The sequence below is a fragment of the Myiozetetes cayanensis genome, unplaced genomic scaffold (assembly GCF_022539395.1).
Source record: "Myiozetetes cayanensis isolate MyiCay16 unplaced genomic scaffold, myiCay2020 scf5-8, whole genome shotgun sequence".
In the NCBI taxonomy this organism is placed as follows: domain Eukaryota; kingdom Metazoa; phylum Chordata; class Aves; order Passeriformes; family Tyrannidae; genus Myiozetetes; species Myiozetetes cayanensis.
Window position 1 is genome coordinate 26,107,781 of NW_026087742.1, and position 13,101 is coordinate 26,120,881.

Sequence of the window (13,101 nt, forward strand, 5' to 3'; positions counted from 1 at the left end):
GCTCCATCCCGGTCTCAGTGTTCCCCGTGGAGAGGTGAATCGGGAATTTAAAACTATGCCTAAACTACCACCAGCTCCGGGCGTCGCTTCTTCGTAGGCACTAGCCAGACCTGACTGCATTTTGGAGACTCCCCGTGGAGCTGTTTGGAAATAGGCAATTATGATGAATAATTCACACAAAGCAGGTTCCCCTCGCAAACAAAGACCAAAGTCCCGGCTAGAGACTCTTCTGCCTTCTCAGTTACTAACTTGAAACAACACAGGCAGGGTTAAAAGCCATGCATTTGTATTTACCACGCCAAACTTCAAAACAACCCGGAACGATAAGCGGGGGACTAGATGATCTCTGTCTCTTCATTTGCCGCCTACAAACCCTCTTCGCCTGCCTGTCAGCACGGTCGCGGAATTTCTGCAGCTTTCAGCTCTCGCTGCTTGCATGAAACCCTCACACGGGCGGGCTGTTCTGCACCACGTTCCCTGTGCGCTGCAGCCTCCGGGGCACAACGTGGGGGCGCGCCCGCTTGGGACACCCCACTTCACACCCACGGGAGCCCCAGACCCAGTCCCGGCTGCTCCTAACACCCGCTTTTTTATAAGATATTTATTTCCACCCTCTATCCTCTGCAGATTTTCTCCCTGCCTAGTGCTGGGGTCTCTACTGACAGGTGAATCCGCGGGGCTGTAGCTCTCGGATGGTGGGAGGCAAGAGGCAGCTCCAAGGAGGACAGAGGCTGGCAAGTCCACAGGAAAGCAGTGCAGTCCCCCCCATCCCCGAAAGACTGCGTACCACTCTGCTCCGAGAATGAGGAACAGCGGTGTCTGATCAGCCATGCCAGCTTGTACACAGTCTGGCACCCGCCACATTACCCTCCTGACAGACTTATTTGCACACACACACACACACACACACACACACACACACACACTTACCCCCCCGAGAAGAGGTGGTGAAACGATCCGTGGTCGCCCACAAGGGGAGGCTGGTGCCAAGGAAAAGGGGGGCTGGGCTCGGCTGCCCCCCTGGGCGCTCCCCCGGCCTCATCTGCAGTGGGTCGTTGAGGTTTCCTTGCGACCCCCTTCTTACTGCCTCTGCCCCCGTTTGCAGGTGCACTCGGTAGTTAGCCGGCGAGAAGGGACTGGGAGAGATCTCGAAGGGGTTCATAGGTCTAGGTTGGGGGTTTTGTTCATTTGTTGCCTGTTTTTTGTTGGTTTGGTTTGGTTTGTGGGTTTTGGTTGTTTGTTTGTGGTTTTTGGGGGGAGGGGTTGGTTTTTTTATTCTCCCAGTAAATAAACCGACCTTGTGGAATTTCGGAGAAGGTCTAGAGCGTTGCGGAAACTCGGATAGAGTGAGGGAAAGCCAGCAACGGGGCTGTACCTAAACAAGTTCTAGGACAAGAGCTTTAACCAAATCCATTGTCAGAGTCAGGGCACAAGAGTTGGTTCCGAGGAGGTTACCCTCCAAGCATCTCCCGGAGGCCGAGGGGCTCAGTCCTGCTGTGCTTGGGCTCAGCACTCCTATTGCTCTGATCTCAGATCGTATGACTCCCCTATTGTCCCACGCGGCGTGGCCGTAGGAATACGACTGGAAAGCCGGGCCAAGACCAGGCGTGGGGCAGCCCACGCACGAGTCCCGGTAGGGAGATTCTAATCTAAAAGGTGACGGTTCTCGGTAGGGCACACGACTCTACCGTCGGGAAAGAAATGGAAATCAGTTTTACGCGGGCAGCAAACAGCATTTACACAGCGGAGCATTGAAGAGTTACTCCTTCACAGAGTATTACTAGTATTATAATTTGGGATAGTTTGAGGTAATTGAAGTCTGGGGGTTTGTTTTCCTTTTTGTTGGATTATTTCTCCAGCCTAAATGCAACCCTCGGTTCCCAAACCCACGGGGCTGAGTGCGATGACTGGGAAGATGAGTGGGCTTCAACCGCACACGGGGCTCACGGTACCTTTCAGCCATCTCCGCCTGAGTTGCCGCCGGGGAGGAGGAGTGGGAGAGGCCAAGCGTGTTTTTACCTCCAGCGGATTCCGGCAGGACCCACCCGGCAGCCGCGTAGTCCCTTGTGTCTCACTCTTGTCCCCACGCCTCGCACACACCGTAAAAGCGGCGTTCCCAGAAAAAGCTGCGGGACTTGAGCACAATAGTTCTGGTGTTGGGTGCTGCAGGCGCACAACCAGCTCCTTGTTACGGAGACAGAATCCAAAGCCCGCTTTTCCAGGGAAGAAAGCCGAGCTGCGCATAGCCTTTCAATGCGTGTTCGGTCGAAAAAAAAAAAAATATAAGGGGAATTTTTTTTCCCCTTCAAGGCACAGACAGGTCTTTGAACCGAGGTCTCTGCACTCCCCTATCTCATACATGATATGTTATACTGTAAACACTCCCGTTTAGGGTCGAACCCAAAACGCAACGGACTTTAATGGGACTATTCAAAAGATCTGTGGCCCCGTTAGGTAATCTTCCTGCTATGGAAAACAGAAGTTTATCCCGCCGTGTTATCAACGCTAAGGCACTACTACAGAAGCGGGAGAGAAATCCCCGGCATCCTCTCTAGTAATGTTTGTGACACAACCCGGGAACTTCAATCACGACTTCTTTTGACCCACGTGAAACACGACTGCTGTGTAAAGCAGGCACTCTAGAAACGTGGCTCCAGGCCCCTCGAAAGTGGTCATGACCCACTGGACCCCGAACTGGGCTCACTTTCTGCATCGCAAACCTTGCCTGCTCTTCCTCGGCACCCGGAATTTATCCAGATTTGTTCTTAAGCAAGATTTTATTGACTTCTAATACTGTTTTTATAGAGTTTCGAGTAATCAAAAAGTTGCCGGGGACTAGGGTCTTTCAGGACGAAATTTTGGGTTCTTGCAGGAGGAATTTCTCCTGGTGTATGTGGTCTCTTTTTTGCCACTTGACCTGCACGCCTCACAGGGATTTCTCCCGTCTGGAAGACAGAAACCTCAGAAGACAACGGAGAACGAGGGCTGATGACGCCTTGGGACACTCCCTGATCCAGATGAACCTTTATCCCTTCATCGGCGCAGCTTGCTCAGCTCCCCACAGTCCATCCCGCTAATTCTCCGCAAAGCCGCGGAAACCGGAGATATGCCCCCGCTCCCTTCTCGGTGCAGGCCGCATTCCTGTCGGGGTCACGTTCTATTACGATACTATAAGTCAAATTATCTTCTCTCTCATGCCCCTGAGGAGTCGAGACCACGCAGCAGCGAGCTCGGCAGCGTGTGCGATGCTTGCCCTGCTGCAAGGCCTCTCTCCCTGCCCTGTGCTCGCCCCGACCTGTTCCCTGTCGGAGTGGGCAGGAGTCACCCCGGGTCAAGGAGTGGCGTGTGGCAGCCCCGGAGGAGGAGTCCGAGGGTCGATCCTGCAACCCACCCCTGGGGAGCAGAGTCCACTCCCCAGCGCTTTCAGGGCTGGGGTCGTGACGCCGGGCACCAGGCTCGGCAGCCGCAGCGAGGTCAGGTCGGGCCGGCGAGGGGCTGGGGCCGGTGGGAGGTCGAGGGTCGGCGGTAGTGGGACGCCAGAGCAGCAGGGCACCGGCCGGTATGCCCAACCTGCCCCGGGAGCCCCACTGCATTGCCCTCTCCCGCAAGCCGTCTTTCAGCCTCTCGCAGAGGCAGTGATGCTCAGCAGCCAGCTCCTGTCCGCAGGGGCCGAACCGCAGGGACATCTCCGCAGCAGGAAAGAGCGGAGCCGCCCGGCCGGCTGGAGCTAGGGCTGGCAGCCCGGCAGCGCTTCCCGAGCCTGCCCGGCGCGGATGCAGCAACCGGGAGGTTCCATGTGAAGCAGGCACGGGCGGCACTGCCGCGATGGGCTTCGGCTTTGGGAAATGCACTGCAGGCAGCAGCTGCCGGCTCTGGCCCGGCACGGCCAGCCAGAGGGTGAGGTGGCAGAGCAGATGCAGAGGGGACAGCAGCAAAGCAAATTGAGAGCGGGATTCTGACAATTCAGCACAGATCGGGGCTTCATCTCCTCGTGGGTGAGGAGGGAGACTCGCTGCAGGACAGACAGTTCAGCTGCCTGCATCCAGCCGTTCTCTCGCGCGTGGGTGGCAGATGGCTAAATAGGTACTCCTGACTTTGGGCTTCAGTCTGGCGGGACCAGCATGACGAGAGCGGCCGCACAGCAACCAGACAAAGCCAGCCTGTGCCACACTGCAGCCGCGTTCGGGGAATAGGGTTTCTGTCTTTGGAAAACAAAAACACAATAGCAATTAAGGGCTCATCTGAGTGTGACTGCTTGTTTGGCAGAGACCGACCGGAACCCAGAGACTTTTCCCTCGCCAGCACACACATTCGTCCCCGTTTCCCTTTTTCACCATCCGTGCGAGAGGCATCCCGCCCCAGGAAAGCTGTCCAGCTATCGGAACGGACCTCAGTTTCCGGGAGCCCCCAGATCGCCCGGGGGCTGGGAGTATGGGGGAACGCACAAGGGGGTCAAGTGTGGCCTCTTTTAAAATAACAGGGTCGAGCAATAGCCTCAGAGTCAAAAATGCCTCCGTACAATCCAGATTGGAAGTTTTCTTCTTTACAGATGTTTTGTGGCATATCGGTCTATTTGTTAAGATTCCCCTGTGCCTTGGTAATCCTGCCTTGCCGTATTTTACTCGCTCTGCGTTGATGTGGTTTCTCCTCTTGCCTTTCAGGATTATAAAAATCTCTCCCTCTCCCTTCCTCTCTTTTCCCTCTATAGTTGGGTTTCAGAGAAATGTTGGTTAAACCTCATCTGCTGCTTTCTTTCTCCCGTGATGGCAAATTCGGCGTCATTTGTGGACTTGCCCAATGCAAACATTGCATTAAGAAGTATTTCAAGGCATTTTATTGTTGCTCTGCAGTTCTTTGATGTGGTCTATAGGCACCAGTTGTTGATGTCTCCCTGCTACTCCTCAATGTCAGCATCTCATTTCTGTCTCTTCTCCCCCCACATTTTTCCCTTTTTAAAAATAAGGTTTTTGGAAGGGTCGCAACAGATCCCACCACCTCACCCACAAGGTGGGTGCTGTCCCATTGCCCAGGGAAGGGCCACTTCTAGCAGTACTGGGCTGCCCCCTACGCTGGAGAGCACAGATTTCCCTGTTCTCAGACGGCAGTGTGTGTGGGGGGGTGGTCGTGTGCTTGGCCACCAGCCGGCAGGTCTCCTGTCCCCCACGGGCACTTCGCCTTCCCGCTGGCGAGTGCTGCTCTCCCGCATCCCTCCCCGCGGCGGGGGAGGCAAAGAGCGGCCCTCATCGCGCAGGGGAGCGGGGACTGCGGGACCGCCCGGGTGGTGACACGCCAACCCACGCGGGGCCCCAGCTTGCGGGGAGGTGTCTGCCTAGGCCCCTTCGCCCGCGACCGGCAACTGGAGCCGTCTCGCCCCTTGGCAGCAGCGGGATCAGAGCCAGATCCTTGTGCTCACATGGGTCTAGGGGGCCTTACAACCAAATTCTGCTCCCATGCGGGTGCCGTAGGTCTGTTTCCACCCGCGCAGAGGGAGAAGAGCGCATCCTTTGCATAACTCCAGCGGGGCCCTGCCAGGCATGGCAGGAGCAGAGCCTGGACCGAACTGCCTCCAGCGCGGGCTTTGGAAATACCTCCACGGGGGCACGATGGGCTCCCGAGAGAGCCACTTCACGCCTTGCATGGCCTGTAGGGACAGTGGGCTGATCTGAGTCGGTATCTTTGGAATGGAAAAACCAGGCAGAGACAGTGATTGCCCAGCAAGAAAATTACCTGCGTTTAATGTCGATGATTCTACACGGCCCTGTTTTCTCAGTGGGAGAGTGATGAGGTCAGTGTCCCTCGAGTTCACCACACAAGCACAGTCCTCTTACCCTCCCTTCCATTTGATTTTCCTTAGTAAAATAAACTCCTGACCTCCACATAGGTGGTTGTCTCTCGGGAGTCAAGCCCTTAGGCAGGTGGCTGTGGCTCGGTCAGCGAGGGGGCGGACCGAGAAGTCCTCCCAGGCCTCCCGAGGGAGACAGCTGTCAGCCTGCTGTTCCCGTCCGGCCGATCTTAGCATTGCCCCTGCCATCACTGCGGGCCCGGCGGTGGCCGTGACCCCGAGGACGGGGGTGCCAGTCCAGGCTCCTCTGAGCAGGAGGGAGCAGACAACAGAGAGGCAACGAGTCGGGCTGGTTTTGGTAACGACAGCCTACTCATCGCTTTTCTGAGTTGGGAGCGCTGGAAGAGACAGGAGGTTCACGGTTTTGTCTGGGGCGACCCATTTTTGAAAACGCTCAAAGAGGGCTGTCCATGCATCAGTGAAGGCGGAGGGCTCTCACACACTGAATGGACAGACACTGATTTCTTCTCTCTGGTGACTAGGGACAGCATCCGAGGGAATGGCACGAAGCTGTACCAGAGTAAGTTTAGTTTGGATATTAGGATAAGGTTCTTCACCCAGAGGGTGATTGGGCACTGGAACAGGTTTCCTGGGCAGTGGTCACAGCACCAACCCTGACAGAGTTAAAGATGCATTTGGACAATGCCCTCACGGTGTGATTCCTGGGTCTGTCCTGTGCAGGGCCAGGAATTGGACTTGGGTGATCCTTGTGAGTCCCTTCCAACTCAGTATATTATACGGTTTTAGGATTCTGTGATCTCCCTCCTGCTCTGATGAAGTGGGGTCGGGACCATCTGCCAAGCCGGGTCCTGGCCCTCGCCACGTCCCCAGCTGCGGTTTTAGTAGCTCCTGGGCTCCGCGCAACCCAACGTGTGCGCTCCTCTCTCCGTGGCATCCCGCCCCTTCGCCAGCCCCGGGCAGGCGCATAAAAGGGAAGTTCGCATCTCACGCTCAGCCAGCCCCGTGTGCACTGGCAAAGACTTCTTCCTTGTGAACGAGTCGGGGCGTAAGACTAGCCCTGAGCAGATGTTCCAACAACCAGGCTCGCTCGGTGAAAAAGCCCCGTTCTTCCCCACCGCCTCATTCCTGCGCTCTCGGCGCTCTCTCGCTCCCGCCTCCCCGGGCCTCCCCGCGCGGCCCGATGACCTCATCTTCGGCATGTTTGCCATTACGCTTTGAGTTACCCAACCATTTTTTTAAAAAAAATTTAAAAATATAAATTGCTGCTTTGTGAGATCAAAGTAACGATTTCTGCTGCATCTGGAAACTGAAGAAAAAAATTGGAGCAGCAACAGTTGCACAACTTCAAAGTGGTTTTTAACAATGATTTTTCTCCTTCCTCTCCTCCCCAATCTTTCAAGCATCAGATAAAGACAATGGGATCCGTGGCTGTTTTCCAAAGAAATAACCTGCCTAAAGGGTTGCACAAAATAAGTAGACAGGAAACACCTTACACGGCTTTCTTCTTTCGATCAAATAGAAATAACGGGAGACTCGCCTTTCTACTCGCCCCAATCCCGTTGCTACTAAACGGCGTCTGCGGACTGTGTTATAACGCGTAGGGAAACGAGTTTCAGGCGCGGGTTGCCACTAAGTCTTTTTTCTTTTATAGAGGTTTCTAACAACCCCGCACATGCCCCGTATAACACAGCAGCAGAGTGTAACTCGATAACCTGCAGAGAAGGAGCAGAGACCGGCGGCGAGGGGAAGATTTCACCAGCAGACACCCTCGGGCTGACAGGAGATGCCAGGGACGGAGAGAAGCAGGTCCTGGGTTTGATTGTTTATTAGTAGGGATATGCCTGCCCTAGTGCCCTGGTGGTCGTGGACCCCAAGAAGGGAGCAGAGTGGGTGGGGAAACTGCGCACTCCTCAAGCCCAGCTCCCTGCTGGGTCACTTCTTCGGGCGCTCGGTGGCCCTCAGTGCCACCTCTTTAGTTTTCCAAAGAGAAACACCGTGACATTTCCCTTCCCCCCGCCTGCCCTCCCCTTCTCCACCGTGTCCCTTAAACGCCCGGGTCGGGGAGGAATGATGCTCGCAGCGAAATGCTGAGGCCGTAAAGGGCAAGCCCGCAGAGGCGGCGGCTCTAATGGCTTCGACCCTGCGCTCCTGACCCGGTGCCTCCCCCACACTTGTCCCTTTTGCCCCCTTAACGACTTCAGGACTGTGCCTTTGAACTTGGAGCAGACGAGAAACCCCGTGGGCTGGGCGGTTTCCTGTGAAAGGGAAAAAGACGATCGTGACTCCTCAGTGTCAGGAGATGTATCTGGAGCCCCGGGAACAGAAACCTTCGCAAATTTTTTAAAGTTAATGGACAAGTGTAGGAAAGAGGGAGAAGGAATCATTCAGAGAACCCCGGAAGAGAAATGGCAGCACTCCTCTGCTCGGGAAAACAAGAGTAGCCCCACGTTTACCCTCCTATAGCCACAAAGGCCGACCTGCGTCAGCAGGAGCGAAAAAGCAGTGCACGGACAGGGCAGGAGCTCTGGGCCTTTAGTTGCAGGTCTGCAGGCGATCCTTCCCCTCCCAATGCCTACTACACCGGCGGTGGAGCTGTGCGATTCTCTGCTCCTCTTCGTGGCCGAGGCCGCGCCCGCCGCCTTCCCTGCTGGCCCGGGGGATCCCGGTGTAGGCCCCGCCGGCAGATGTGACATCTCTGGGTCACACCTTCCCCCCTCCGCCCTTACACTGGGCGTGCGGGTTGGCCGCATGCAATGCAGGCTTTACTGACCAACTTTTATTGTAGCTGCATTTTCTCTGGTTTTCGCATCGGGTTTTTACTCCTTGTTTTGACTTTTAAACGCACGGCTCGGGCGGACGCCGTCTAGCCGGTGTTACGTGATTAATTCTCTTTGAGGCTGCAAAGGTTTGCAGACTCTTCATCCCCTCTTTAGGTTTCACGACCGATCCCTGGCGACTTGGTTTCCAGGTTTGCACGTCGCAGCTTGTAAGTGACGCTTCAAAGTCCGCCTTTTCTTTTTAATGTCTGCATTAGAAAACAAGTTTAGCGAACACTTCCCACTTCCCGAGAGACCGTCACGGCGAACTGACCCCAAAGCCTCTCTGGAGAGAAGACACCTCGGCGGCACCAGGTGAAGTGTGAAGACCTGGTGTCCCATCAGCTCTCGGGAGCTTTACAGCACAGTCCCCTATGGTTTGCGGCCGTAAACCCGTGTGGAGCTGCAGTAAGAGCTCGACCCTCCAGCCTTTGCACACACCCTACAAATAATTATCATAAAGAGCTACAGAGCAAATGTTTCGGGGTCGGGATCTCCGCAGCTGCAAAGCTTCCCTCCTACACAGTTTCACGGCTAACGCCGAGTGGTTCGTCCTTGCGGAGAGCACCTTTTCTTTAGCGTATTGCCATATTCCAAAATACATCTGTCTAGATACAGAGCTGGGCTGGCGGCATTAACTCTTCTGGTCCTCAAATCCTGATATGAGATTTTGAAATTATTCATCTCCCGTTTGTAATGGCAGATACATCACAAAATAGGGGGAAACACAAAGAGGGTAAACGATTTCAGGAATCAGGTCATGTTTATTTCCGGAGAAAAAAACCCCAAGCAACAAACCAATCAATAATAAACCAGAAACCTATTTGAAATGTGTCTAGAAGATCAATGTTATCTCTTTTCACATACTCAGGGATTGACACCTCATTTACACCTTGGCTCGGCTCGAGAGCTTTTTATGGGTCTGTGTTCGTATATATAAATACAAATACAGATACATTTCCTTGAATCAAGCCCTCCGAATTTTGAGTGCTGTGATTGAGTTTTAGTTCGGGGGCCTTAGATGCTTAGGAGGGAAATGGGTCTTTCTTTTTCTCATTACAGAAATAAGAACGAATTCAGGGGGGCTTGGGGGCAAGCCCATCAAAAATAAAGTGAAAAGGACTGGACATAAACTTGAGTACTCAGTGGTTTGACCTGTGTTGCCTGTCCCAGAAAGCCCAACTCCAAAGGTAGATAGACGGACAGATACATGGACAGACTAGCGGACAGGGACAAGAACAGATTTTACAAGTTAGAAAAGGGAGTTTGAGTTCAGCCTGGAAAGGGGTGGCACAGTTCTGAGAGTGGATTCGTTTATTTGGATGGAAGTATACATCACTTTTGCAGGCATTGCTTTGCTACAAATAAAAGTGCACCGACACTTCCCTGACAAGTTCAGAGAAAGAAGAACGCGGAGTAAATTGTTCCTTATCAGCTGAAGATAAAAATCACACTCCAGACAAGATGGCCTGGCAGCTCAGACACAGCACAAAGAGGGGTCACAGCCAGGGGCTCATACTCACCCCCTCTGCCTTGCCAGCGGGTCGTGAGGAGATAACACTTCTAGATGCCTTCAAACAGAAATCAGGCACGGACGCGACAGTTTAACACATCCACACGCGCAGAGGACGGTCCCCCGCCGCGCACACACACACACACACACACACAGCGACACACGCGGCGTGAGAGCCCCTGAGTGCAGGTTCCAAGCTGTGATAAGTTTCGGGAGCGGTGAGAGGAGTCCTCGCAGCCTCGCTGCTCTCCTAGGACCGGGAAGGGGGAAGATTTGCTGGTACCCAGCGGCGAGATTTTGTGTCGGCCGCAGGGTTCCCAAATAGGCATTCCCAGGCGGGGAGTCCCAGCTCTATCAGGTTCCGGGGAGGCCGTACCTGGTGGTGGCTGCGGGCAGGCTGCCAGACAATTCCTCCCCTCACTTGCCCTCTGCCTTCTCCCCTGCAAGGTACGCCCGCGCTGCACGCCAGACCCACGCCTACAGCACTCCCGGCTCTGCACGCATCCTTTCTTATAAGCAGCTCTACATGTACCTTCCTTCTGTATTTTTTTTTCTTTGTATATGTAATTTTTTTCCACACGAGCTCTTAACTCTTATTCTTGATCTGTTTGCCATGAAAATCGATCACTCCATGCTTAGTCTATTTTCAGCAACAGCAGCAACAAATTTCCAGGGCATATTTAGCTGTATCCTAAAGATAGACTCACTTCTCCGAAATCTGCTTTAAAGTGCATTTTACTGAGACTTGGTTTAATCTTTCTGCCCAAACAGATCTCCCAAAACATCCTATACCATTGCAGCGTCTCAGAATGTGCAAGGAGTCAAATATGTATAAATACGCCTTTCCCGGCTCAAAGCTGCCCAGCTCGCAAGAATTAGAGGAAAAAACTAAACCATATGTGTACAACATCACATTTTGTATTGCACTATAAGATAAAGAGCTTTGCCTCATCGATTCAATGGAAGTCATTAAAACGAAAGCCCGTGAAGATTATATCCGTATTGGGGACGCAAATGCTTGTTTTGAAAATTTATTTCGAACATCACAACGCCTGGTTGAGAGTTTGCGAGGCACTACGAGAGTCGGTGATGTATGTGCTTCAGCTGCCTGAAATAAAAGATGTTGAAAAGATACGCGGCGGCACTGATCTCTGGGACCTCGGGAGAAGACGGGGACGGAGACACTCCGCTTGGGATGAGCACCAGAGGGGTAGGGGAGAGACCGGCTGCTCCGAGTCTTAGGAGTGATGGGCTACCCGCCCTCGGCAATGCAACGCTGCGGGCTCCAGCACCCGGAGCCTCCGCCGAAGGCGCGGGAAGATCGAAAGAACTCGCCAGGCTCTGCCGAGAGAAGAATGAAGATGAGCAGCGGGATTTATCTATGGCAACTAACGCTGCACCCTGCACGGAACGGTGCTCAAGTCTTCATTTCTCGAAACGTACCAACTTACTAATTGGTTTTTATTTTCTTTCCTCTCCTAAATTGCTTTTCGTTGTAGGGAAGTTGCTGCAATTTTCCCCGCGGAGATGCTTGAAAAGAGTGAGCACTGCAGCCCGCCGCTGTTGCCTCCCCCGCTTGCCCCACGCACGTTGTCTCCGGGGTATTTCCACGTGAGAGGCTTGGAGTTTTGCCTCTCGCTAAACCCAAAGTGCTCAAATGATCAAGGGCAATGATACATGACGGGGTGCTCGCTAACTCGCAGATTTATTCCCTGTGTCAGCAAAACACGCTCGCTTTGGCCGAAACAGGATGAAGACAGTCATTGCCTTACATTAAGCCCCTTTCCAAAGTCCCTGGATGGGGACACAGAAGCGTGTACTCCTGCCAACCCACGGGCTCGGGCCCCGAGGAGGACAGCAGAGGCGAAGGGCTCTGGGCTCGCCCCTCTCCTCCATCACCTCTCCCTCCACGCCGGGGCTTGGAGACTTGCAATGCTCCGACTCCGCGGAAGAGAGGAGATGCGGGGTCGCGCGAGGTTTAGCGTCGCATTGCAAGTCTGAGAGGGGCTCTAGGTTGGGATACACAGGCAGGATCAGACGTGGCTTTCCAAACCCCACGTCTCTGCTTTTATTCCGAAGGTATATTTAGCTAGCCCCAGCAGAGACAGCTGGGAACGAGTAAAGCCGAGAAAGAGGACAAAGTCGTAGCTCGTACTGAACAAAAGAAGGCTGGCAGACGTCTTTATCTGCCGACGCGTTCGCTCTGTCCTCTCTGCAATTAGCAGGATAAGGTGTATTTTGCCCTGTCGCTCCTATTGCGGACTCTTGAAAAAACAAAGTAATGAAAGGTTTCCCTGACAGCGTTAGCACGCTTCTCCCTCTTACCCCACGTTACAGAGGTGACGGTTTGGGCCAATCTTCGTCTCGTGTCGTATTTTTCGTGCTAAGGGAAGCGGGGAGGGCTTAGTAAATAACCTCTCGATGGGCAGATCGGACCGCGATGCACAGACCCCTCACATACGTTTTTAAACCACTCGGCCTCTGAAATCACCCCCAGCCTCCGGCTCTCTTAAGAGAAAGAGCTGGGGAATAATCGTCGGGAGAAGGTCGGATCGAGAGGGACTGCAGTCACCCTCCTTTCCCCTGCAGGGCTTCACTACCCTGAGAAAGGAGCAGGGCTGCTCCTTTTTCTGCTCTGAAATCTGTTTGAGGATAAAGAGTGAGCCTTTCCTGATACGGAGATGTCGGGATAGCTTTCAGGGCTGGGGCTCTGTTCCCTACAGTAAGAACGCATCGTCCCAGAGGGAGGCAGGGAGAGGATAAGGGGTTCGGAAAGGCCCTTGGCGCGCAACTTGAGCGTCGAGATGCCTCCTTTTTAACGTTTGGGAGACCAGAGGCTACGGGGGAGCTCGGGGACACAGCCCAGCCCCTGCGCGGAGCCGCACGGTGCCGCGGCACCGGGCTGTTGGGAGACCCCCGCACTCACCCCGCAATATGGGCTGAGCAGGGCTCCCTCCGGCGGGGGACTA